The sequence below is a fragment of the Canis lupus genome, chromosome 21, assembly GCF_048164855.1.
Source record: "Canis lupus baileyi chromosome 21, mCanLup2.hap1, whole genome shotgun sequence".
Lineage (NCBI taxonomy): Eukaryota > Metazoa > Chordata > Mammalia > Carnivora > Canidae > Canis > Canis lupus.
The window spans coordinates 56,865,704-56,889,078 of NC_132858.1; the positions used below are offsets into that span (position 1 = coordinate 56,865,704).

General features: G+C 44.3%; 1 long non-coding RNA gene across 3 annotated transcripts in view; it reads right to left on the bottom strand.

Moving 5' to 3' along the window:
* The window catches only part of LOC140613220 (uncharacterized), a 34,726-nt gene extending 11,635 nt beyond the window's left edge, over positions 1-23,091 (bottom strand). Inside the window, exons 1-2 of one of the 3 annotated variants that reach the window (XR_012014400.1) lie at positions 22,891-23,091; positions 10,799-11,530 (exon numbers count right to left, since the gene is read on the bottom strand). This is a non-coding gene — a long non-coding RNA (uncharacterized lncRNA). Of the gene's footprint in view, positions 1-10,798; positions 11,536-22,890 lie in introns of all 3 variants that reach the window. The other 2 variants (XR_012014398.1, XR_012014399.1) reach the window with 2 other exon arrangements.
* Between the last annotated feature and the right edge of the window lie 284 nt (positions 23,092-23,375).

The following is a 23,375-nucleotide window of genomic DNA, read 5'->3' on the forward strand; positions in this document are numbered from 1 at the left end:
CCTAAATAAATAAAATCACAAATGAGAGAAGAGTGATCACAATCAACACCAGAAAAATAAGACAATTATAAGGGAATACTATGAAAGAATATATGTTAACAAACTGGGAGACCTGGAAGAAATGGACAAATCCCTAGAAATGTGCAAATGAGCAAAACTGAAATAGGAGAAATAGAAAATGTGAACATACCCATAACTAGCAAAGGAATTGAATCAGCAAGGCCCCTGGGTGCCTCAGTTGTTGAGCATGTGCTTTGGCTCAGGTCATGATCCTGGGGTCCTGGGGAATCAAGTCCCACATCAGACTCCCCGCATGGAGCCTCATGTTCCCTGTGCCTATACCTCTGCATCTCTGTGTCTCGCATGAATACATAAATAAAATATTTAAAAAAGAAAAAAGATAAAAAGATGAGAAAGGACCCAAATAAAATCAGAAATGAGAAAAGAGAAATAAAAACCAACACTAGAGAAATATAAAAGATTATAAGAGAATATGATGAAAAATTATATGCCAGCAACCTAGAACCTGGAAGAAATAGATCAATTCCTGGAAATATATAACATAGCAAAAATTAAAAATGAAGAAATAAGAAATTTGAACAGACAGTTGACCAGCAAAGAAATTGAATCAGCAATCAGGGTTCTACCAATAGGAGATGCTTAGATCAATAGAACAGAATGGAAAGTCAGAACAAGATACAAACATGTATCTATGACCCATAATGGACAACAAGGCAGGAAGGAATATCCAATGGCAGAAAGACAGTCTCTTCAACAAACCCTAACCCTGACTGCAGGATAAGAACAAATGGTGTTGGGAAAACCAGGCAGCCACATGCAGAAGAATGAAACTGGACCACTTTCTTACACCATATATATAAAAAATAAATTCAAAATGGATGAAAGACCTAAATGTGAGACCAAAAAACATATAAAGAAGAAAAGATAGGCAGCAATGACTTTGACATTGGCCATTGGATCTTCTTTCTAGATATGCCTCTGAGGTGAGGGAAACAAAAGCAAATATCCTATTGTGACTTCATCAAATTGAAAAGCTTCTGCAAAGTGAAGGAAAGAACCAAAGCTAAAAGGCAACATACAGGAGCAGGGGCAAGATGGCGGAAGAGTAGGGTCCCCAAGTCACCTGTCCCCTCCAAATTACCTAGATAACCTTCAAATCATTCTGAAAATCTTCGAATTCTGCCTGAGATTTAAAGACAGACCAGCTGGAATGCTACAGTGAGAAAAGTTCGCGCTTCTATCAAGGTAGGATGACAGGGGGGAAAAAGAAATAAAGAAACAAAAGACATCCAAGGGGAGGGGCCCCACGAGGAGCCGGGCTAAGGCCAGGCGGTGTGCCCCCTGGTCAGGAGAGCTTTGTCCCAGAGAAGCAGGATCGGCACCAATCTTCCTGGGCAGAATGGCGCCCACAGGGATTCAGAGCAGGACCCCAGGAGGGCGGGGATACCCTCGTGCTTCCTGGGACACTAAGAGACACCTGCACTCCCAGGAGAGTGCACCAAGCTCCCTAAGTGCTGCAGGGCACGTGCACTGACTTGGGAGCAGCTCAGAGGGGTTCGGGCAGGGCTCTGCGTGGAGCAGGTTGCATGCCCCGGGAGCAGCTTGGTGGCAGTGCCTCAAGCAGAGGAAGTGGCTCCGTGCAGAGGGGGCTGTGCGGCTCCGGAAGCAACTCGGAGGTGCTCAGGCAGTGGCTCCCTGAGGGGGCTGCCCGACCAGGAGCAGCTCAGAGGGGCTGGGTGACAGCTGTGGGGAGAGAAAGCTGTGCAGACAGGAGCGTGAATCCAACAGCGCAGGCCCCAGAGCACAGGGCGCCAGGACACAGCCCAGGATTAGGCCTCCCCGGGGACAGGCAGAGGCCCGGATGGCCCAGGACAGCAAGGACGCTCCTGCCCAGAGCTGAGCAGATCAGTGGTCCCGACCCAGAGCCTCCAGGCAGTGAAGATGGACTGCTCTGGAGTTACTGTGGGGGTTGAATACAGGTATCCAGAGCTGGCCGCTGCCACTGGGGTTGTTCCTCCTGAGGCCTCACGGGGTAAACTACGCCCACTGAGCCCTGCACCAGGCAGTGGACAGAGCAGCTCCCCCAAGTGCTAACATCTGAAAATCAGCACAACAGGCCCCACCCCAGAAGTCCATCTAGACGGACAAGTTCCAGGGGAAGTCAAGGGACTTAAAGTATACAGGATCAGAAGATACTCCCCCATGTTTTTTTTTATTTCTGATTGCTTCGCCCTCCCTTTTCCCCATTCTTTCCTTTTCTTTCTCTTTTTATTCTCTTTTTTCTTCTATCTTCCTTTATTCTTTTTTCTTTTTCTATTCTTTCCTTCTTTCTCTCCTCTCTTTTTCTCCTTTTCCCAATAAAATTTGTTTTTGGCCACTGCACTGAGCAAAATGACTAGAAGGAGAAGCTCACCTCAAAAGAAAGAATCAGAAACAGTCCTCTCTCCCACAGAGTTACAAAATCTGGATTAGAATTCAATGTCAGAAAGCCAATTCAGAAGCACTATTATACAGCTACTGGTGGCTCTAGAAAAAAGCATAAAGGACTCAAGAGACTTCATGACTGCAGAATTTAAATCCAATCAGGCAGAAAGTAAAAATCAATTGAATGAGATGCAATCCAAACTAGAAGTCCTAACGATGAGAGTTAACAAGGTAGAAGAACAAGGGAATGAAATAGAAGACAAGATGATGGCAAAGAGGGAAACTGAGGAAAAAAGAGACAGACAATTAAAAGACCAGAAAAACAGATTAAGGGAAATAAACGACAGTCTGAGGAAGAAAACCTACGTGTAATTGGGGTTCCCGAGGGCGCCAAAATGGACAGAGGGCCAGGATAAGTATTTAAACAAATACTAGCTGAAAAATTTCCTAATCTGGGAAGGGAAATAGGCATTCAGATCCAGGAAATAGAGAGATCCCCCCCCCCTAAAATCAATAAAAACCGTCCAACACCTTGACATTTAATAGTGAAGCTTCCAAATTCCAAAGATAAAGAGAAGATCCTTAAAGCAGAAAGAGACAAGAAATCCCTGACCTTTATGGGGAGGAGCATTAGGGTAACAGCAGACGTCTCCACAGCGACCTGGCAGCCCAGAAAGGGCTGGAAGGATATATTCAGGGTCCTCAATGAGAAGAACATGCAACCAAGAATACTTTATCCAGCAAGCTCTCATTCAAAATGGAAGGAGAGATAAGGAGCTTCCAAGACAGGCAGGAACTGAAAGAATATGTGACCTCCAAACCAGCTCTGCAAGAAATTTTAAGGGGGACTCTTAAAATTCCCCTTTAAGAAGAAGTTCAGTGGAACAATCCACAAAAACAAGAACTGAATAGATATCATGATGACACTAAACTCATATCTATCGATAGTAACTCTGAACATGAACAGGCTTAATGACTGCGTCAAAAGGCCCAGGGTTTCAGACTGGATAAAAAAGCAGGACCCATCTATTTGCTGTCTACGAGAGACTCATTTTAGACAGAAGGACACCTACAATCTGAAAATTAAATGTTGGAGAACCATTTACCATTCAAATGGTCCTCAAAAGAAAGCAGGGGTAGCCATCCGTATATCAGATAAATTAAATTTACCTCAAGGACTGTAGTGAGAGATGAAGAGGAACACTAAATGATACTTAAGGGATCTATCCAACAAGAGGACTTAACAATCCTCAATATATGCCCCGAATATGGGAGCTGCCAAATACTTAAACCTATTAATAACCAAAGTAAAGAAATACTTAGATAATAATTGTCTTATACTTGGTGATTTCAATCTAGCTCTTTCTACCCTCGATAGGTCTTCTAAGCACATCTCCAAAGAAACGAGAGCTTTAAATGATACACTGGACCAGATGGATTTCACAGAAATCTACAGAACTTTACATCCAAACTCAACTGAATGCACATTCTTCTCAAGTGCACATGGAGCTTTCTCCAGAATAGACCATATACTGGGTAAAAATCGGGTCTGAACCGATACCAAATGATTGGGATCGTCCCCTGCATATTCTCAGACCATAATGCCTTGGAATTAGAACTAAATCATAATAATAAGTTTGGAAGGAGCTCAAACACGTGGAGGTGAAGGATCATCCTGCTAAAAGATGAAAGGGTCAACCAGGAAATTAAGGAAGGATTAAAAAGATTCATGGAAACTAATGAGAATGAACATACAACCATTAAAATATTTGGCTTGCAGCAAAAGCAGTCCTAAGGGGGAAATACATCACAATATAAGCATCTATTCCAAAAGGCGAAACTACTCAAATACAAAAGCTAACCTTACACATAAAGAGGCTAGAGGAAAAAAAAGCAGATAGATCCTACACCCAACAGAAGAATAGAGTTAATTAACATTCGAGCAGAACTCAAGGAAATTGAGACCAGAAGAACTGTGGAACAGATCAACGGAAGGAGGAGTTGGTTCATTGAATGAATTAATAAGATAGATAGACCATTAGCCAACCTTATTAAAAAGAAGAGAGAGAAGGGATCCCTGGGTGGCGCAGTGGTTTGGCGCCTGCCTTTGGCCCAGGGCGCGATCCTGGAGACCCGGGATCGAGTCCCACGTCAGGCTCCCGGTGCATGGAGCCTGCTTCTCCCTCTGCCTGTGTCTCTGCCTCTCTCTCTCTCACTGTGTGCCTATCATGAATAAATAAAAAAAAAATTAAAAAAAAAAAAGAAGAGAGAGAATATTCAAATTAATAAAATCATGAATGAGAAAGGAGATGTCACTACCAACACCAAGGAAATACAAAGGATTTTAAAAACATATTATGACCAGCCATACACCAATAAATTAGGCAATCTAGAAGAAATGGACGCATTCCTGGAGCCAGAAACTGCCAGAACTGGAACAGGAAGAAATACAAAACCTGAACAGGCCAAAAACCAGGTAGGAAATTGAAGCAGTCTTTCAAAACCTCCCAGGACACAAACGTCCAGGGCCAGATGGCTTCCCAGGGGAATTCTATCAAACGTTTAAAGAAGAAACCATACCTATCCTACTAAAGATGTTTGGAAAGTTAGAAAGAGATAGAGTACTTCCAAATTCATTCCATGAGGCCAGCATCACCTTAATTCCAAAACCAGACAAAGACCCCACCAAAAAGGAGAATTACAGACCAATAGCCATGATGAACATGGATGCAAAAATTCTCAACAAGATACTAGCCAATAGGATCCAAAAGTACATTAAGAAAATTATTCACCATGACCAAGTAGGATTTATCCTCGGAACACAGGCTGGTTCAACACTCTTCAAACAATCAATGTGATTCATCATATCAGCAAGAGACAAACCAAGAACCATATGATCCTCTCATTAGATGCAGAGAAAGCATTTGACAAAATAGAGCATCCATTCCTGATCAAAACACTTCAGAGCATAGGGAGAGAAGGAACATTTCTCGTCATCTTAAAAGCAATCTAGGAAAAGCCCACAGCAAATATCATTCTCAGTGGGGCCGCACTGGAGGCCTTTCCCCAAAGATCAGGAACAAGACAGGGATGTCCACTCTCCCACTGCTATTCAACATAGTACTGGAAGTCCCAGCCTCAGCAGACAGCAAAAAGACATTAAAGGCATTCAAATTGGCAAAGAAGTAGTCAAACACTCCCTCTTCTCAGATGACATAATACTTTACCTAGAAAACCCAAAAGCCTCCACCCCAAGATTGCTAGAACACATACAGCAATTTGGTAGCGTTGCAGGATACAAAATCAATGCCCAGAAATCAATGGCATTTCTATACACTGACAATGAGACTGAAGAAAGAGAAATTAAGGAGTCAATTTCATTTACAATTGCACCAAAAAGCTTAAGATACCTAGGAATAAACCTAACCAAGGAGGTAAAGGATATACCCTAAAAACAATAGAACACTTCTGAAAGAAATTGAGGAAGACAAAAGAGATGGAAAAATATTCCATGCTCATGGATTGGCAGAATTATCATTGTGAAAATGTCAATGGTACCCAGGCAATGAACACGTTTAATGCAAACCCTATCAAAATACCATGGACTTTCTTCAGAGAGTTAGAACAAACTATTTTAATATTTGTGTGGAATCAGAAAAGACCCCGAATAGCCAGGGGAATTTAAAAAAGACAACCTTATATGGGGACATCAGAATGCCAGATTTCAGGGTGTACTACAAAGCTGTGGTCATCAAGACAGTGTGGTACTGGCACAAAAACAGACAAATAGATCAATGGAACAGAATAGAGAACCCAGAAGTGGACCTTGAACTTTATGGTCAACTAATATTCGATAAAGGAGGAAAGACTATCCATTGGAAGAAAGACAGTCTCTTCAATAAATTGGGCTGGGAAAATGGACATCCACATGCAGAAGAATGAAACTAGACCACTCTCTTTCACCATACACAAAGATAATCTGAAAATGGATGAAAGATCTAAATGTGAGACAAGAGTCCATCAAAATCCTAGAGGAGAACACAGGCAACACCCTTTTTGAACTTGGCCACAGTAACTTCTTGCAAGATACATCCACGAAGGCAAAAGAAACAAAAGCAAAAATGAACTGTTGTGATTTCATCAAGATAAGAAGCTTTTGCACAGCAAAGGATACAGTCAACAAAACTAAAAGACAACCTACAGAATGGGAGAAGATATTTGCAAATGATGTATCAGATAAAGGGCTAGTTTCAAAGACCTATAAAGAACTTCTTAAAATCAACACTAAAGAGACAAAGAATCCAATCATGAAATGGGCAAAAGACATGAAGAGAAATCTCACAGAGGGAGACACTGACATGGCCAACATGCACATGAGAAAATGCTCTGCATCACTTGCCTCAGGGAAATAGAAATCAAAACTACAATGAGATACCACCTCACACCAGTGAGAATGGGGAAAATTAACAAGGCCGGAAACCACAAATGTTGGAGAGGATGCGGAGAAAAGGGAACCCTCTTACACTGTTGGTGGGAATGTGAACTGGTGCAGCCACTCCGGAAAACTGTGTGGAGGTTCCTCAAAGAGTTAAAAATAGACCTGCCCTATGACCCAGAAATTGCACTCTTCCCTATTTACCCAAAATATTCAGATGCAATGAAACGCCGGGACACCTGCACCCCGATGTTTTTACCACGAATGTCCACAATAGCGACACTGTGGATGGAGCCATGGTGTCCATTGAAAGATGAATGAATAAAGAAGATGTGGTTTATGTATACAATGGAATATTCCTCAGCCATTAGAAACGACAAATACCCACCATTTGCTTCAACGTGGATGGAACTGGAGGGTATTATGCTGAGTGAAGTAAGTCAATCGGAGAAGGACAAATGTATGTTGTCATTCAATGCGTTAATATAAATAATAGTGAAAAGGAATATAAGGGAATGGAGAAGAAATGTGTGGGAAATATGAGAAATGGAGACAGAACATAAAGACTCCTAACTCTGAGAAAGTAACTAGGGATGCTGGGAGGGGAGGAGGGCACGGGGTGCGGGTGAATTGGTGACGGGCACTGAGGGGGGCACTTGCCGGGATGAGCATGGGTGTTATTCTGTTTGTTGGTCAATTGAACACCAATAAAAAATAAATTTACTAAAAAAAAAAGTTCAAACAGCTAAACATTTATGCTGCCAACATAGGAGTACCTAAATATAGAAACCAATTAACAACAAACATACAGGAAATCACTGATAATAATACAATGACAGGGGATTTTAACACCCACTTATGGCAATGGACAGATCGTCTATGCAGAAAATCAACAGGGGAACAATAGCCTTGACACACTGGATGACAGGGACTCAACAGATATAGTCTGAACATTTCTTCCTAAAGCAGAATACACATTCCTTTCAAGTTCACATGGGACATTCTCCAGAAAAGATCATATCATGGGCCCTCAACAGGTACAACAGGTACAAGAAGGTTGATATCACCCCTTGTACATTTTCGGACCACAATGCTATGAAACTGGAAGTCGACAGTAAGAAAAAAAATTGGACAGACCAATAATACATGGAGATTATGAACATCCTACTAGAGAATGAATGGAGCAACCAGGAAATTAACAAGGAAATCTAAAACAAATGAAAATGAAAACATGTTTCTCCAAACCTCTGGGATGTAGCAAAGGCAGTCCTAAGAGGGAAGTACATAGCAATACAGGCCTAAAGAAATAAGAAGTCTCCAATACACAACCTAACCCTACACCTAAAGGAGCTGGTAAAGGAATAGGAAACAAAGCCTAAATCCTACAGAAGGGAAAAAATAAAGATGAGAGAAGAAATAAACAATGCAGAAAAAACAAAACATTAGAATGGAATAACGAAACTAAGAGCTGGTTCTTCAAAAATTAATTAATAAAATGGATCAAGCGCTAGCCAGCCTTATCAACGAGAAAAGAGAAAACCTAAATAAATAAAATCACAAATGAGAGAAGAGAGATCACAATCAACACCAGAAAAATAAGATGATTATAAGTGAATACTATGAAAGATTATACACTAACAAACTGGGAGACCTGGAAGAAATGGACAAAACCCTAGAAATGTGCAAACGAGCAAAACTGAAAAAGGAAGAAATAGAAAATATGAACAGACCCATAACTAACAAAGAAATTGAATCAGTAAGGCACCTGGGTGCCTCAGTGGTTGAGCATCTGCCTTGGCTCAGGTCATGTTCCCGGGGTCCTGGGGGATCACGTCCTACATCAGACTCCCTGCATGAAGCCTCATTTTCCCTCTGCCTATAACTCTGCTTCTCCGTGTCTCTCATGAATACATAAATAAAGGTGAAGCCACTGTGGAAAACAGTCTGGAGGGTCCTCGAGAAATTAAAAATAGGGGATCCCTGGGTGGCGCAGTGGTTTGGTGCCTGCCTTTGGACCAGGGCGTGATCCCTGAGACCCGGGATCGAATCCCACTTCGGGCTCCCAGTGCATGTAGCCTGCTTCTTTCTCTCCCTGTGTCTCTGCCTTTGTCTCTGTGACTATCATAAAAAAAATTTTAAAAAAGACGTTAAAAATAGAGCTACCCTACGATTCCAAAATTGCACAGCTAGGTATTTACCCCGAGGATACAAAAGTAGTTTAGTAGATTTTAAGAGGAACATGCAGCCCAGTGTTGGTAGCAGCGTTATCAACAACAACGAAACTGTGTATAGAGCCGAGATGTCCATCGACAGATGAATGGGCAGAGACGATGTGGTAAATATACACACTGTGACATCACTGGGTCATCAGAAGGGATGAAATGAAGCCATTTACAATGACGTGGGAGAAGTGGAGGGGACTTATGCTAAATGAACTCAGTCAGTCAGAGAATACAGATTCCAAATACCATACAATTGCATTCACATGTGAATTTTAAGAAACCAAACAAACTGGCAAAGGGGCAAAGGGTGAGATGAGACATGCAAACCAAGAAACACACTCTTAACCACAGAGAATAAACTAATAAATACCAGAGGAAGGTGCGGGGTGTGAAATCAGGGGATGGGGATAGTGGAGGGCACCTCTGACCAGTACCAGGCGTTGTATTCAAGGGTTGAATCACTATGTGGTAAACCTGAAACTATATCATACTGTGTTTACAAAGAGGAATTCAAGTAAAACTTTAAAATAATAATTGGTAGTATAGAGAAAACATGTGCACACAAGAGATAAAATCAGAAAGGCAACTGAAAATCCAAATAAAGAGTCTTTAGAGCCACAAATCCCCTCCTTCGCTCAGCTCACGAGAATCCTGCCATGCCTATTCTCACCCCAGAGAAGACTGGATTTTGATTCTCTGGGGAGGCCACTGACTTGGTGGAATCAGGCTATCTTTGAAACCAAAACCTAAATAGAGTGCATAAAACTAAACTGCCCAAGATGCTAGGAGTCCCAGTGCAGGCACATGCCAAGACCCAAACTCTAACCATACACAGACATAACCCTTACCCTACACTTAAGCCTAATGTTAACCTAACACTTAAACAAGAACTATCACTAATCAAAAACCAAACACAAACCCCAAGACCAAACCACATTCACTGAACCTACCTGCCAAGCCACACCCTAACTCCTAAACCTATTCTGAGGTTTCCTTAACTCTGACCCTTACCTTAAATCTAACCATAACCCTAACCTCTAACCCTAACTTAATGTACTCAAATCCTATTCCTAACCTTAATTTGTACCCTAACCCTAACCCTCTAATACTAACCCTATCTCATACCCCAAACTGTACACTACCCATACCCTAAAACTAATCCCTAACCCACTGCCTAACCCTATCTCTTACCCTTTTCCAAAACCATACCCTGACCCTACCCTGACCCTGACCTGACCCTATCCCTAACCCCTAACCAAACACTAACCCTAGCACTAAACCCTATCCTAAGCCTAACCCTCACCCTAACCCTAAACCTAGGCCTAACTTTAACTCTAACCCTTAACGCTAACCCCTAACCCTAACTCACACCCTAACCCCTAACCCTAACTGCAAACCTAATCACAACCCTAACACCAACCATAACCCTAACCCCAACTCCTAACATCCTGCCCTAATCCCTAAGCCTAAACCCTAACCCTAACTCTAAATCTGTCCCTAACACTAACCCTAACCCCTTTCCCTAATCCCTAACCCCCAGCCTAACTCCTAACCATTGACCCTTACCCTTATCCCTCACGCTATCCTCTAATCTGTAACCATAAGCATAATCACTAAACCCTAACATCTAACCTAACTTAACCACCAACTGCCTCCCCTCCCCTGACCCTACCATTCATTCTACCCATTCACTTACCCTGTGGTTCTGAGGAGTCCCTTCTGATGTGGACGTGGCCCCCAACGGCACCTCCAGAGTCCTCCAGGGGGTCCTGAGGAAGCCAGGATCCTGTGAGTGTGGATGTGGCCCCACGTGTTCTTGGGTCATAGTCAGCAGGTCCTGAGGACACGGGTCTCCTGTCACTGTGGACTATGCCTCACATCCTCTGGAAGCCTCACAGCAGGTCCTCAGGAGGCCAAGGGCTCCTGTCAGCCTGGACATGGCCCCATGGCCCCCAGAAAACTCACTGCGCGTCCTGAGGGGGCTGTGGGCTCCTGTCAGCATAGACGCAGCCCCATATGTCCTGAAGCCAAAGTGCTGATCCTAAAGAGGCTGGAGACTCCTGTCAGTTTGGATTCGGCACCCACATTTTTCTTACGCCTCACCACAGGCCCTGATAAGGCTGGGCTCTTCTGTCTGCATGGAAGCATCCCCATATTTCCCGAAGTCTACACTGGGGGTCCTGAGGACGTCAGCGTCCTGTTGTGTGGGCGTGGCCCCCAGTCCTCCCATAGCCTCACTGTGGATTCTGAGGAGGCCAGGGCTCCTGACACCATGGATGCGGCCCCCACCTTCCAGAAGACTCAAATTATGTCCTGAGTGGCCCGGGAGCTCCTGCCAGAGTGGACGCAGCACCACAGCTTCCTGAAGCCTCCCTGCAGGTCCTGAAGCGGCCCAGGTGTTCCTGTCAGGGTGGATGTGGGCCCACATCTATCCTGGGAATATGAGCAATCAGATGGGCAGAGAAAAAAACACTTTGACTCGCTCTTTGTCTTATAAAGAGAAAGGACAGCTTTTCTATGTACAAAGTCAGTTGTCAAGATAGCCTTAGGGAATAAGAGTTGCAGCATCAAATCCCGCTGCATAGCTGGGACGCCCGAGCCCCAGGTCTTCCTGATCCCAAATCCCTGGGCCTGTCCCCTTACACAAGCTGCCAGGCTGAGATCATTAGCAATTGCTCTCTTAGGAGCTCTGGGGAAGGGGGAAGGAGCTAGATAGGATGGGAAGGGACACAAGGAGGCCGAGAAAATGAAGGCCTTTCCACTGTAAGTTCAGCATTCCACAAGTCCAGCCATCCCAGGCCCCTGTGAAGAAGAGCTGAAATTTACATTACTTCAGTTACAGGAAAATAACAAAAGTTTACAGCTTAATACCCTGGAAAGCCCCACAATAGAATAAAAACTGAGCCCAGGCCAAGTGCAGGAAGCCCCTATTAGAATGAGAATAGATCTCAATGCCTTTGAAGGCCCCATATCAAAATGTAAACAGAACTTGAGGGGGATCCCTGGGTTGGCACAGCGGTTTGGCACCTGCCTTTGGCCCAGGGCGCGATCCTGGAGACCCAGGATCGAATCCCACGTCGGGATCCCGGTGCATGGAGCCTGCTTCTCCCTCTGCCTGTGTCTCTGCCTCTCTCTCTCTCTCTCTGTGACTATCATAAAAAAAATAAAATATTTAAAAAAAAAAGAAGTTTAAAAAAAAAAAAAAGAACTTGAGGAATTGCTCCAGCCCTTCGGGAGTACCCCGAGACCAACTCTTAAAACTAAGCTAAAACCCACCTCAGGGTCCAAGTCCCTGCTCCGCTCTGTCGGGTATACTTGGACACAAGCTCAAGCTTGTAAATAAACTCTCATGTGTTTGCCTTGGTGTCAGCTTCTCGGTGGTTTCTCGGATTAGCAATCTTGGGCATAACAGTCTGAGATAAAAAAACAAAACCAAAAGAAGCTCGGACACAGGTAGAGTGAACGCAGGGTTCTGAGAGAAGCCGCGGAGACCTGGGGGCTTGGCCGCTCTTCTGTGGAGGCCCCAGCAGACTGGGGTGGGGGATGCTCTGCCCCAGAGCCAGAGGACCCAGAGACCCCACCCGCATCCGCCTATCAGGGCCAGGTCTCAGGAACAGGGCAGCACAGCCCACTGAGCCCAGAGGCGCTGACCCCCACCCCGCCTCTGACCCGCGCAGGTGCATCTCCCAGGCAGATGTGCACCTGACAATCAGTGCCATGGCCCATCCCCAGACCCCACACAGAGCATTCGTTGCCACCAAGTTGTTGGACCACAGTGGCTGCAGAGCTAAAGCTCTGCCTGGAAAGTAGGGTCTAGATTCCTTTGTACTTTGTGCTCTTTTTTCATTTATTTTCTTTGATTCTTTTTTATTAATTGCCTTATTTTAATTTCTATGTATGTACCTTATATATTTCTTATTTTTGCTTTCATAGTACTTTAATTGTGATTCTTTTTTAAATTTTTTTCAATTTATTTATGATAGTCACAAACAGAAAGAAAGAGAGAGAGAGAGAGAGAGAGGCAGAGACACAGGCAGAGGGAGAAGCAGGCTCCATGCACTGGGACCCCGACGTGGGATTTGATCCAGAGTCTACAGGATTGTGCCCTGGGCCAAAGGCAGGCACTAAACCGCTGTGTCACCCAGGGATCACTTTAATTGTTTCTATTTTGGGATTTAGAATCTTTTAACAAGCAGGCCAAAATAATCTGGGTTTTATTTTGTTTTGTTTTGTTTTTTTGGGGGGAGGGCAGTTGTTATTGTTTTTCTTGTTTTTTCTTTTTCTTCCTTCTTTCTTTTCTGGAACAAATAATGAGATGGAGAAAATCACCTCAATAACATGAGGTCTACTCACAGCCAGGAAGTTCATCAATACACATATATGATGTCTAAATACAGTTTAAAACAATGATTATAAAGACAACAGCTGGGCTGGAAAAAGAGCACAGAAGAAAACTAGAGAAACCTTTACTGTAGAAATAAAAGAACTAAAATCTAGTCAGGCCAATGTTAAAAATGGTATAACTGAGATGCAGTCCCAAGTGGAAGCCTTCAAAACAAGAATGGTTATGGACCACAGAGACAGACGTAGGGAAGTCATCCACTTATTAACAATAACATTCATACCATAGGAGACTCAGAAGATGAAGAGAGAGAAAAGGTGGGCCTTTCTCAGACATTAGAAACAACAAATACCCACCATTTGCTTCAACGTGGATGGAACTGGAATGTATTATGCTGAGTGAAGTAAGTCAATCGGAGAAGGACATTGTATGTTCTCATTCATTTGGGGAATATAGATGATAGTGAAGGGAATATAAGGGAAGTGAGAAGAAATGTGTGGGAAATATCAGAAAGGGAGACAGAACATAAAGACTCCTAACTCTGGGAAATGAACTAGGGGTGATGGAAGGGGAGGAGGGTGGGGGTGGGGGTGAATGTGTGACGTGTACTGACGGGCTGAGCACTGGGTGTTATTCTGTATGTGGGCAAATTGAATACCAATAAAAGTAAATTTATTACTAAAAAAAGAAAAAGAAAGAAAAAGTGGCATCTGGGTGGCTCAGTCACATAAGCTATTGTCTTAGGCTCAGATCATGATCCAATTCCCAAGGCAGGCTCCCTGTTTGCAGGGAACCTGCTTCTCCCTCTACATCTGCCCCTCTCGCTATTGGTTTTTCTCTCCTCTCTCTTTCAAATAAATAAATGACATCTTTAAAAAGAAACAAAAAAACAAACCCAGAAGGAAGAGAAATCTCCCATGTAGAAGAATTTCAAAGAAGTTGTACAGACATTCCACCCTCAAGTTGATTAGCATAGCCTCCCACTCATATGTATGGAATACACATAGTAACTTCCTTCTACAAAATAGAATATGAAAATGTGTATATAAAAATGATAATATAATAATAATAATAATAATCACTTTACTACGGAGAAAGCTGACAAACACTACCTCAGCAAGATGATCAGATTGATACCAAGACTGATAAATCATGTTGATAATATCTATCCTTTATATGATATAATTAAAATGGCAGTATATCTCTTTATATAATCCACAAAAAGAGTTTAATCATGAGATAACAGACATTTCCTAACTGAGGTAAATTTTACAAAATACTCTACTTCTCAAAGTGTTGCAGTTCAACAACAATAAGGAAAGGCAGAAAGACTGTCACAATCCAGAGGAGCCTAAGAAAACATGAGGACAAATGGAATGGGATATGAGGGATGGTAACTTAGCAAAAACTAAGGAAATCTGAATAAAGTATGGTCTTTGGTTAATGAGAATATTTTAATATTGATTCAAGGATAATATTTGTACCTTCCTAATATACCACCAACATCATATCCCTACCCCACAACATCCACCCCCACACCATCGGCCCCCAGCAAGGACCCAGGGCAGCTGCCCCCTGTGGGACATGCTCAGCCTCCCTGGCGTTTTCTGGATACCCTGCTCCCACCAGAAGCCTGATTGTCCCATAGAGAACCCAGAGGTTGCAGGGAGGAGGGAAGGCAGAGATCCCCGAAAGGCTGGGTGTAGGTGAGTGGTGCAGAGGATACATTGGGCCCTGCCTCCACCCACTGTCTGTCCTGGAGGGCGGCACACCCTGCACAGGACACCAGCCCCTAACCCAGAGGGACCTGGGCTGACCTGGCTCTGCGCTCTGTGGGAGCTAGGTTGATTTGAGCCCCTCCCAGGCCCAACAAAAAGACTAATGGGATCCAGGTCCCCATGGTCCTGGCCAGCCCTGGATTCTGGCCCCAGGCTGAGCGAGCCCTCTCACAGGTGGATGTGGCCTCCTGGGCCCTGGGCATGCCCCACAGATCCAGGTCGCTAACCTAGGGCAGGCCGGTGGATCCCGGGACACGCCAGGGTGGGGAGTGGATGGATAGGCCGGTTGGCCCCACCCGACCCCACACCAGGAGGCAGGCTCTTCCAGGTATTGGGGCCCCAGAGGGCCCAAGGCAGGTGTCCAGCTGCCCTGCGGGGCCCCAGTACAGGAGCCCATGAGCTGCAGGTCCAGGTCATCTCTGCTGTCCTCAGAACAGTCACTCAGGCTGAAATCTCAGGACAAACGCCCCCACCCGGAGTCCACACATGTTCCCACAATGTGGACTCTAGCACCCGCCTCTCCACACCGTGTGATTATTGCCCTCCCCTAAAGGACAGAAAGGTCTCCCTCCCCAGGGGAAGGCGTGCATTACGCTCTGAGCCCCTTTGCTGTAAAAAGTCAATAAAGTGTTGTGAAAAAATGCACAGCCAGCCCGTTTCTGTGTATCCCAGAACTCTGTGCATGGGGCGTGAAGAGACTCCCAGAGAGGAGGAGGGGGCACCATCCAGGCCCTAAATAGCCCCTGCAGGGGCGCCACCAGGTACACAGAGCTGACGTCCCCACGTGCCTTCCAGGGGCAGCCAGACGTCAGGGTCAGGACCCCACAGACTTTACTTAGACTCAGGCTGTGTCCCCCAGGCCAGGTGGGGTTGGGACAGAGTGACAGCCAGGGAGCTTCAGGTCACCAGGGTCTGTGCACAGCGACCTGGTAGGTCTGTGCTCCCTCTGTCCTGGGGGCCAAGGATGGCCGAGTTCCGGGGCACTTCCTCCCGTCCTCGCATCCCCGTGCCTGTGTGCCTGGGGCACAAAGGGCCTGTGGGGCGATCAGCGTGGCCCTGGAAGGGATGTCAGGACACCAGGCCCTGGTGTTGTGCCCAAGATTGTAAATCAGGGAAACCACCAAGGAGCCAACACCGATGGAAACTCCCGAGGGTTTCTTTACAAGCTGGAGCTTGGGTATAATTTCACCAAACACAGCGGAGCAGGGACGTGGATCCCGAGAATAAGAGGCATAGCAGCTTTATAGGGGCCAGTGGCCCATGGGATATGCAGAAAGTTGCACAGTCATGATGGTCCACAGGCAGGTGGCCAATTGAATTACACCTTACCAAATAGTATCCACTTGAGCTGGCCTATTACTTTGGTCAGAATCGTCGCACAGTTTTGGGGGGCACAAAGCAGGGTTACATTGTTATGAGCCGATTTCCGATTAGGGTGTACCTAGCGGCCTGACTAGGGTGGGGCAGCGCCTTAAGCAATAAGCAGCTCATGTGGGGGTCATAGGGGAGGAGGTGGGTGTAGCACAAAATGGAATCAGTCCTGCTCTGCTTGTCCAGGGTAGGGGATTTTTGTTAACTTTCCTGGGTCCCACACTTGCAGCTCACGAACCTGGGCCACCCTCACCAGGTGGACTCACTGTGCACAGCTTGTGGTGCTGGATCTCTCACACCAGTGTGTAGAGGGCACCCTCCTCACCCTAGTGAGTAAGGGCTGGGTGAGCATGGGGCTCGCCAGAAGGCCAGGCAGCACAGGGGACCGAGAACCCCAGCCCAGACCCCAACTCGACTCCCATACACAGGCAGCAACAGGGCTCCCCGCCATGGGCAGCCAGCTCCTCAGGATCTCCCCCCAGGGCGGCGCTGAGGTCTGGCTCCCTGCTGGAGAGGCATCTGGGAGAAGAGAAACAGCAGGTGCTCAGCGGGACCCCCTGAGGACATGGGAATTTGGCCGAGTTGGACCTTCCAGCTCAGCTGACCCTCCAGTGGGAAGTCACTGCAGGAGCGAGCCCCGAGTCGGCAAGGAGAGCCCAGCTATCTGCCCAGCGCCAGCACCAGAAATGATGTTGTGCCAACCATTTCGGCATTTGGGTGACCCAGCCAGAGGATCAGATACCTGCACGTGATAGCTACATGTGATAGACACACACACACCCCAAAACCAACAGAAGTCGGTATCCCCCCCAATGTTGTCTAACAGGAGCCAGATGGTTACATACACGACGCTGTTGTCACCAGTAGGATACATGGAAGATGCAATAAACCATGACTGCAGAGGTGCTAGAGATACAGAGATATGCTTGCTGGTTTCCAACAAGGAGCACAGAGGTGCAGGAAGAATCCTACGGAGGGGAGGCCCCTTCATGGAAAGGACACCATGTCCCTGTGATGGCTACGGATGGTGAAATCTGTCCTCCTCTCTCTTAGCTTCTGGTTTTCCTCCTAAATGCCATTTTCCTCAATCATAAGACCAAAAATTTATTTTATGTTTTTAAATTCCTTTTTATTGGAGTCCAATTTGTATGAATTCTTGCTTCAGCAAGGGTGTCATTCAGGAGAGAAGGAGAGAGAAAGATTTTCTGGACAGTCAACATATCAAGGATTTCATGACCACTTAACCAGTCCAGTAAGGGATTAAGAGGGACTCTTCTAGTGGGGGAAAAAAAGAGACCAAAAGCAATAAAGACTAGAAAGGACCAGAGAACATCACCAGAAACACCAACTCTTCTGGTAACACAAAGGAACAAAGTTCATATCTGTGAATAATCACTCTTAATGCTGATAGACTAAATTTTCCAATCAAAAGATATAGGGTATCAGAGTGGCTTAAAACACAGGATCTGGAATACCTGGGTCGTTCAAGGGGTTGAGCATCTGCCTTTGACTCAGGCTGTGATCCTGGAGTCAGGGATCATGTCCCATATTGGGCTCCTGGTGGGGAGTCTGCTTCTCTCTCTCCCTAATTTTCGGCCTCTCTCTCTCTCTCTCTCTCTGATAAATAAAATCATTATTAAAAAAACAAGATCCATCTGTATGCTGCCTACAAGATGCTCACCTTAGACCTATAGACACCAGCAGATTGATAGTCAGGGGAGGGAAAATCATCTACCACGCTAATGGATATCAAAAGAAAGCTGGAGGACCCATACTTATATCAGACAAACGAGATTTGAAACCAAACCCTGGGGGACACCTGGTGGCTCAGTGGTTGAGCATCTGCCTTCAGGCTAGGGTGTGATCCTGGGATCCCAGGATCGAGTCCCACATCACCCTCCCTTTGGGGAGCCTGCCTCTCCCTCTGCCTATGTTTCTGCCTCTGCTTCTCTGTGTATCTCTCAAAAATAAATAAATAATATATTTTAATCTCAAAAAGAAACAACAAATATTGTAAGAAGAGATGAAGAAGAACATTATTTCATAATTAAAAAGACTATCAAGATCAAACAGCTAACTATTTATGCTGCCAACATGAGTACCTAAATATAGAAACTGATTAACAACCAACGTACAGGAAATCACTGATAATAATACACTGACAGAGGATTCCAACACCCACTTATGGCAATGGACCGATCGTCTATGCAGAAAATCAACAAGGGAACAATAGCCTTGACACACTGGGCAACAGGGACTCAACAGATATAGTTAGCATATTAGTTCCAAAAGGAGAATAAACATTCTGTTCAATTGCATATGGGACATTCTCCAGAACAGATCATATCAGGGCCCACAAATCAGCCCTCAACAGGTACAACAGGTACAAGAATGTTGATTTCACACCCTGTTCATTTTCAGACCAAGGCGCTATGAAACTGGAAGTCGACACTAAGAAAAAAATTGGACAGACCAAAAATACGTGGCGTTTATGATCATCCTACTAGAGAATGAATGGAGCAACCAGAAAATTAAAGAGGAAATTTAAAACAAATGAAAATGAAAACATGTTTCTCCAAACCTCTGGGATGTAGCAAAGGCAGTCCTAAGAGGGAAGTACATAGCAATACAGGCCTACCTCAAGAAACAAGAAGTCTCCAATACACAATCTAACCCTACACCTGAAGGAGCTGAAAAAGGAATAGTAAACAAAGACTAAAGCCTACAAAAGAAGGGGAAAAAATTAAGATCAGAGCAGAAATAAACAATACAGAAACAACAAAACAGTAGAATGGAATAACAGAACTAAGAGCTAGTTCTTTAAAATAAGTAATAAAATGGATCAAGCCCTAGCCAGCCTTATCAACGAGAAAAGAGAAAAGACCTAAATAAATAAAATCACAAATGAGAGAAGAGAGATCACAATCAACATCAGAAAAATAAGACAATTATAAGGGGATACTATGAAAGATTATACGCTAACAAACTGGGAGACCTGGAAGAAATGGACAAATCCCTAGAAATGTGCAAATGAGCAAAACTGAAATAGGAAAAAATAGAAAATGTGAACAGACCCATTACTAGCAAAGGAATTGAATCAGCAAGGCACCTGGGTGCCTCAGTGGTTGAGCATGTGTTTGGCTCAGGTCATGATCCCGGGGTCCTAGGGGTTCAAGTCCCACATCAGGCTCCCCGCATGGAGCCTCATTTTCCCTCTGCCTATACCTTTGTATCTTTGTGTCTCTCATGAATACATAAATAAAATATTTAAAAAAGAAAAAAGATAAAAAGTTGAGAAAGGACCCAAATAAAATCAGATGAGAAAAGAGAAATAAAAAACAACACTAGAGAAATACAAACGATTATAAGAGAACATTATGAAAAATTATATGCCAGCAACCTAGAACCTGGAAGAAATAGATCAATTCCTAGAAATATATAACATAGCAAAAATTAAAAATGAAGAAATAAGAAATTTGAACAGACAGATAACCAGCAAAGAAATTGAATCAGCAATCAGGGTTCTCCCAACAGGAGACGCTTAGATCAATAGAACAGAATGGAAAGCCAAAACAAGATACAAACCTGTATCTATGACCCATAAAGGATAACAAGGCAGGAAGGAATATCCAATGGCAGAAAGACAGTCTCTTCAACAAACCCTAACCCTGACCCCAGGATAAGAATAAATGGTGTTGGGAAAACCAGGCAGCCACATGCAGAAGAATGAAACTGGACCACTTTCTTACACCATATATATAAAAAATAAATTCAAAATGGATGAAAGACCTAAATGTGAGACCTGAAACCAATCAAAGAAGAAAAGATAGGCAGCAACGTCTTTGACATTGGCCACTGATTTTTCTTTCTAGATATGCCACTGAGGTGAGGGAACAAAAGCAAAAATGCTACTGGGACTTGATCAAAATGAAAAGCTTCTGCAAAGTGAAGGAAACAACCAAAGCTAAAAGGCAACATACAAAATGAAAGGAGATATTGGTAAACAACACATCCAATAAAGAGTTAGTATGCAAAACACATAAAGGAAATATAAATCTCAAGATCCTAAAAACAAATTATGCAACTAGAGATGGGCAGAAAAATGAATGGACTTTGTCTCTGACAAGACAGCCAGATGGCACCAGACTCACAGAAAGACACAAAGCGTCACCCATCATCAGGGAAATGCAAACCAAAACCACAATGATATGTCACCTGAGAGCTGTCATAATGGCTAAAATTAACAACACAAGAAACAACAGGTGTTGGTGAGGTGTGGAGAAAGGGTAGCCTCCTTACATTCCTGGTGGGCATGCGAACACATTTAGCCACTGTGGAAAACAGTGTGGAGGGTCCTAGAGAAGTTAAAAAAATTGGATCCCTGGGTGGTGCAGTGGTTTGGTACCTGTCTTTGGCCCAGGGTGCGAACCTGGAGACCCGGGATTGAATCCCACTTTGGGCTCCAGGGCATGGAGCCTGCTTCTCCCTCTGCCTGTGTCTCTGCCTCTCTCTCTGTGACTATCATAAAAAAAATTTTAAAAAAGAAGTTAAAAATAGAGCTACCCTACGATTCCAAAATTTCACAGGTAGGTATTTATCCCGAGGATAGAGAAGTACTTTAGTAGATTCGAGGAAGGACACGCAGCCCACTGTTTGTAGCAGCGTTATCAACAACAGCCAGACTATGGATACAGCCCAGATGTCCATCGACTGATGAATGGGCAGAAAGATGTGGTAAATATACACACGCAACATCACTCGGTCATCAGAAGGGATGAAATGAATCCATTTACAGTGACGTGGAAGGAGTGGAAAGGATTTATGCTAAATGAACTCAGTCAGAGAAAGACAGATACCAAATACCATACAATTGCATTCACATGTGAATTTTGAGAAACCAAACAAACTGGCAAAGGGGCGGAGGAGGCATGAGAGAAGCAAACCAAGATACACACTCTTAACCACAGAGAATAAACTAATAAATACCAGGGGAAGGTGGGGAGGATGGTGAATCAGGGGATGGGGATAGTGGAGGGCACCTCTGACCAGTACCAGGCGTTGTATCCAGGGGTCTAACCACTATGTGGTAAACCTGAAACTATATCATACTGTGTTTACAAACAGGAATTCAAGTAAAACTTTAAAATAATAATTGGTAGTATAGAGAAAACATGTGCACACAAGAGATAAAATCAGAAAGGCAACTGAAAATCCAAATAAAGAGTCTTTAGAGCCACAAACACCCTCCTTAGCTCAGCTCGGGAGAAACCTGCCATGTCTATTCTCACCCCAGCAGAAGCCAGGATTTTGATTCTCTGGGGAGGCCACTGACTTGGTGGAGTCAGGCTATCTTTGAACCCAAAACCTAAATAGAGTGCATAAAACTAAACTGCCCAAGATGCTAGGAGTCCCAGTGCAGGCACATTCCAAGACCCAAACTCTAACCATACACAGACATAAGTCTAACCCTACACTTAATCTTAATGTTAACCTAACCCTTAAACAAGACCCATCACTAATCGAAAACCAAACACAAACCCCAAGACCAAAACACATTCATGGAACCTTCATGCCAACCCTCACCCTATATCCTAAACCTATTCTAAACCCTTAACCCTGACCCCTACCTTAAATCTAACCCTAACCTCTAACCCTAACCTTAACTTAATGTACTCAAATCCTATCCTAACCTTAACCTGTACTCTAACCCTAACCCTCTAATACCAATCCTATCTCATACCCCAAACTTTACTCTAACCTGTACCCTAAAACTAACTCCTAAACCACTCCCTATACCTATCTCTTACCCTTTTCCAAAACCGTACCCTGACCCTGACCTGACCCTAAACCCTAAATAAATACTAATCCTATCCCTAGCCCTAACCCCTATCCTATACCTAACCCTTGCCCTAACCCTAAACCTAGCCCTAAATTTTACCCTAACCCCTAACCCTTACCCCTAACCCTAACTCACACCCTAACACCTCACCCTAACTGCAAACCTAAACCCAACCCTAACTGTAACCATAACCCTAAACCCACCTCCAAACCTCCTGCCCTAAACCCTAAAGCATAACCCTAACCCTAACTCTAAATACTGTCACTAACCCTAACCTCATTCCCTAATCCCTAACCCCCATCCTAACTCCTAACCACTGACCCTTACCCTTATCCCTCACCCTAACCTCTAATCCGTAACCATAAGGTTAATCACAAACACCTAACATCTAACCTAAGCCTAACCACCAACTGCCTCACCTCCCCTGACCCTACCATCCATTCTACCCATTCACTTACCCTGTGGTTCTGAGGAGTCCCTTCTGATATGGACGAAGCCCCCAATGTCTTGTGCTCTTTTTGTTCAGTCTCCTTATTTATTCTCTGTGATGCACCTGAGAAGGGAGTCACATCCATCATTTCCTTCCTGAATGCTCACTGTCAGGACACAGCAAGCCCACAATAGAATAAAAACTGAGCCCAGTCCAAGGGCAGGAAGCCCCTATTAGAACAGATCTCAATGCCCTTGAAGGCCCCATATCAAAATGTAAACAGAACTTGAGGAATTACTCCACCCTTCAGGAGTTCCCTGAGACCAACTCTTAAAAATAAACTAAAACCCACCACGGGGTCCAAGTCCCCGCTCCACTGTGTTGGGTATACTTGGACACAAGCTCGAGCTTGTAAATAAACCCTCATGTGTTTGCATTGGTGTTGGCTTCTCGGTGATTTGTGATTTCTCAGATTCACAGATTCACAATCTTGGGCACAACAGCCTGAGATAA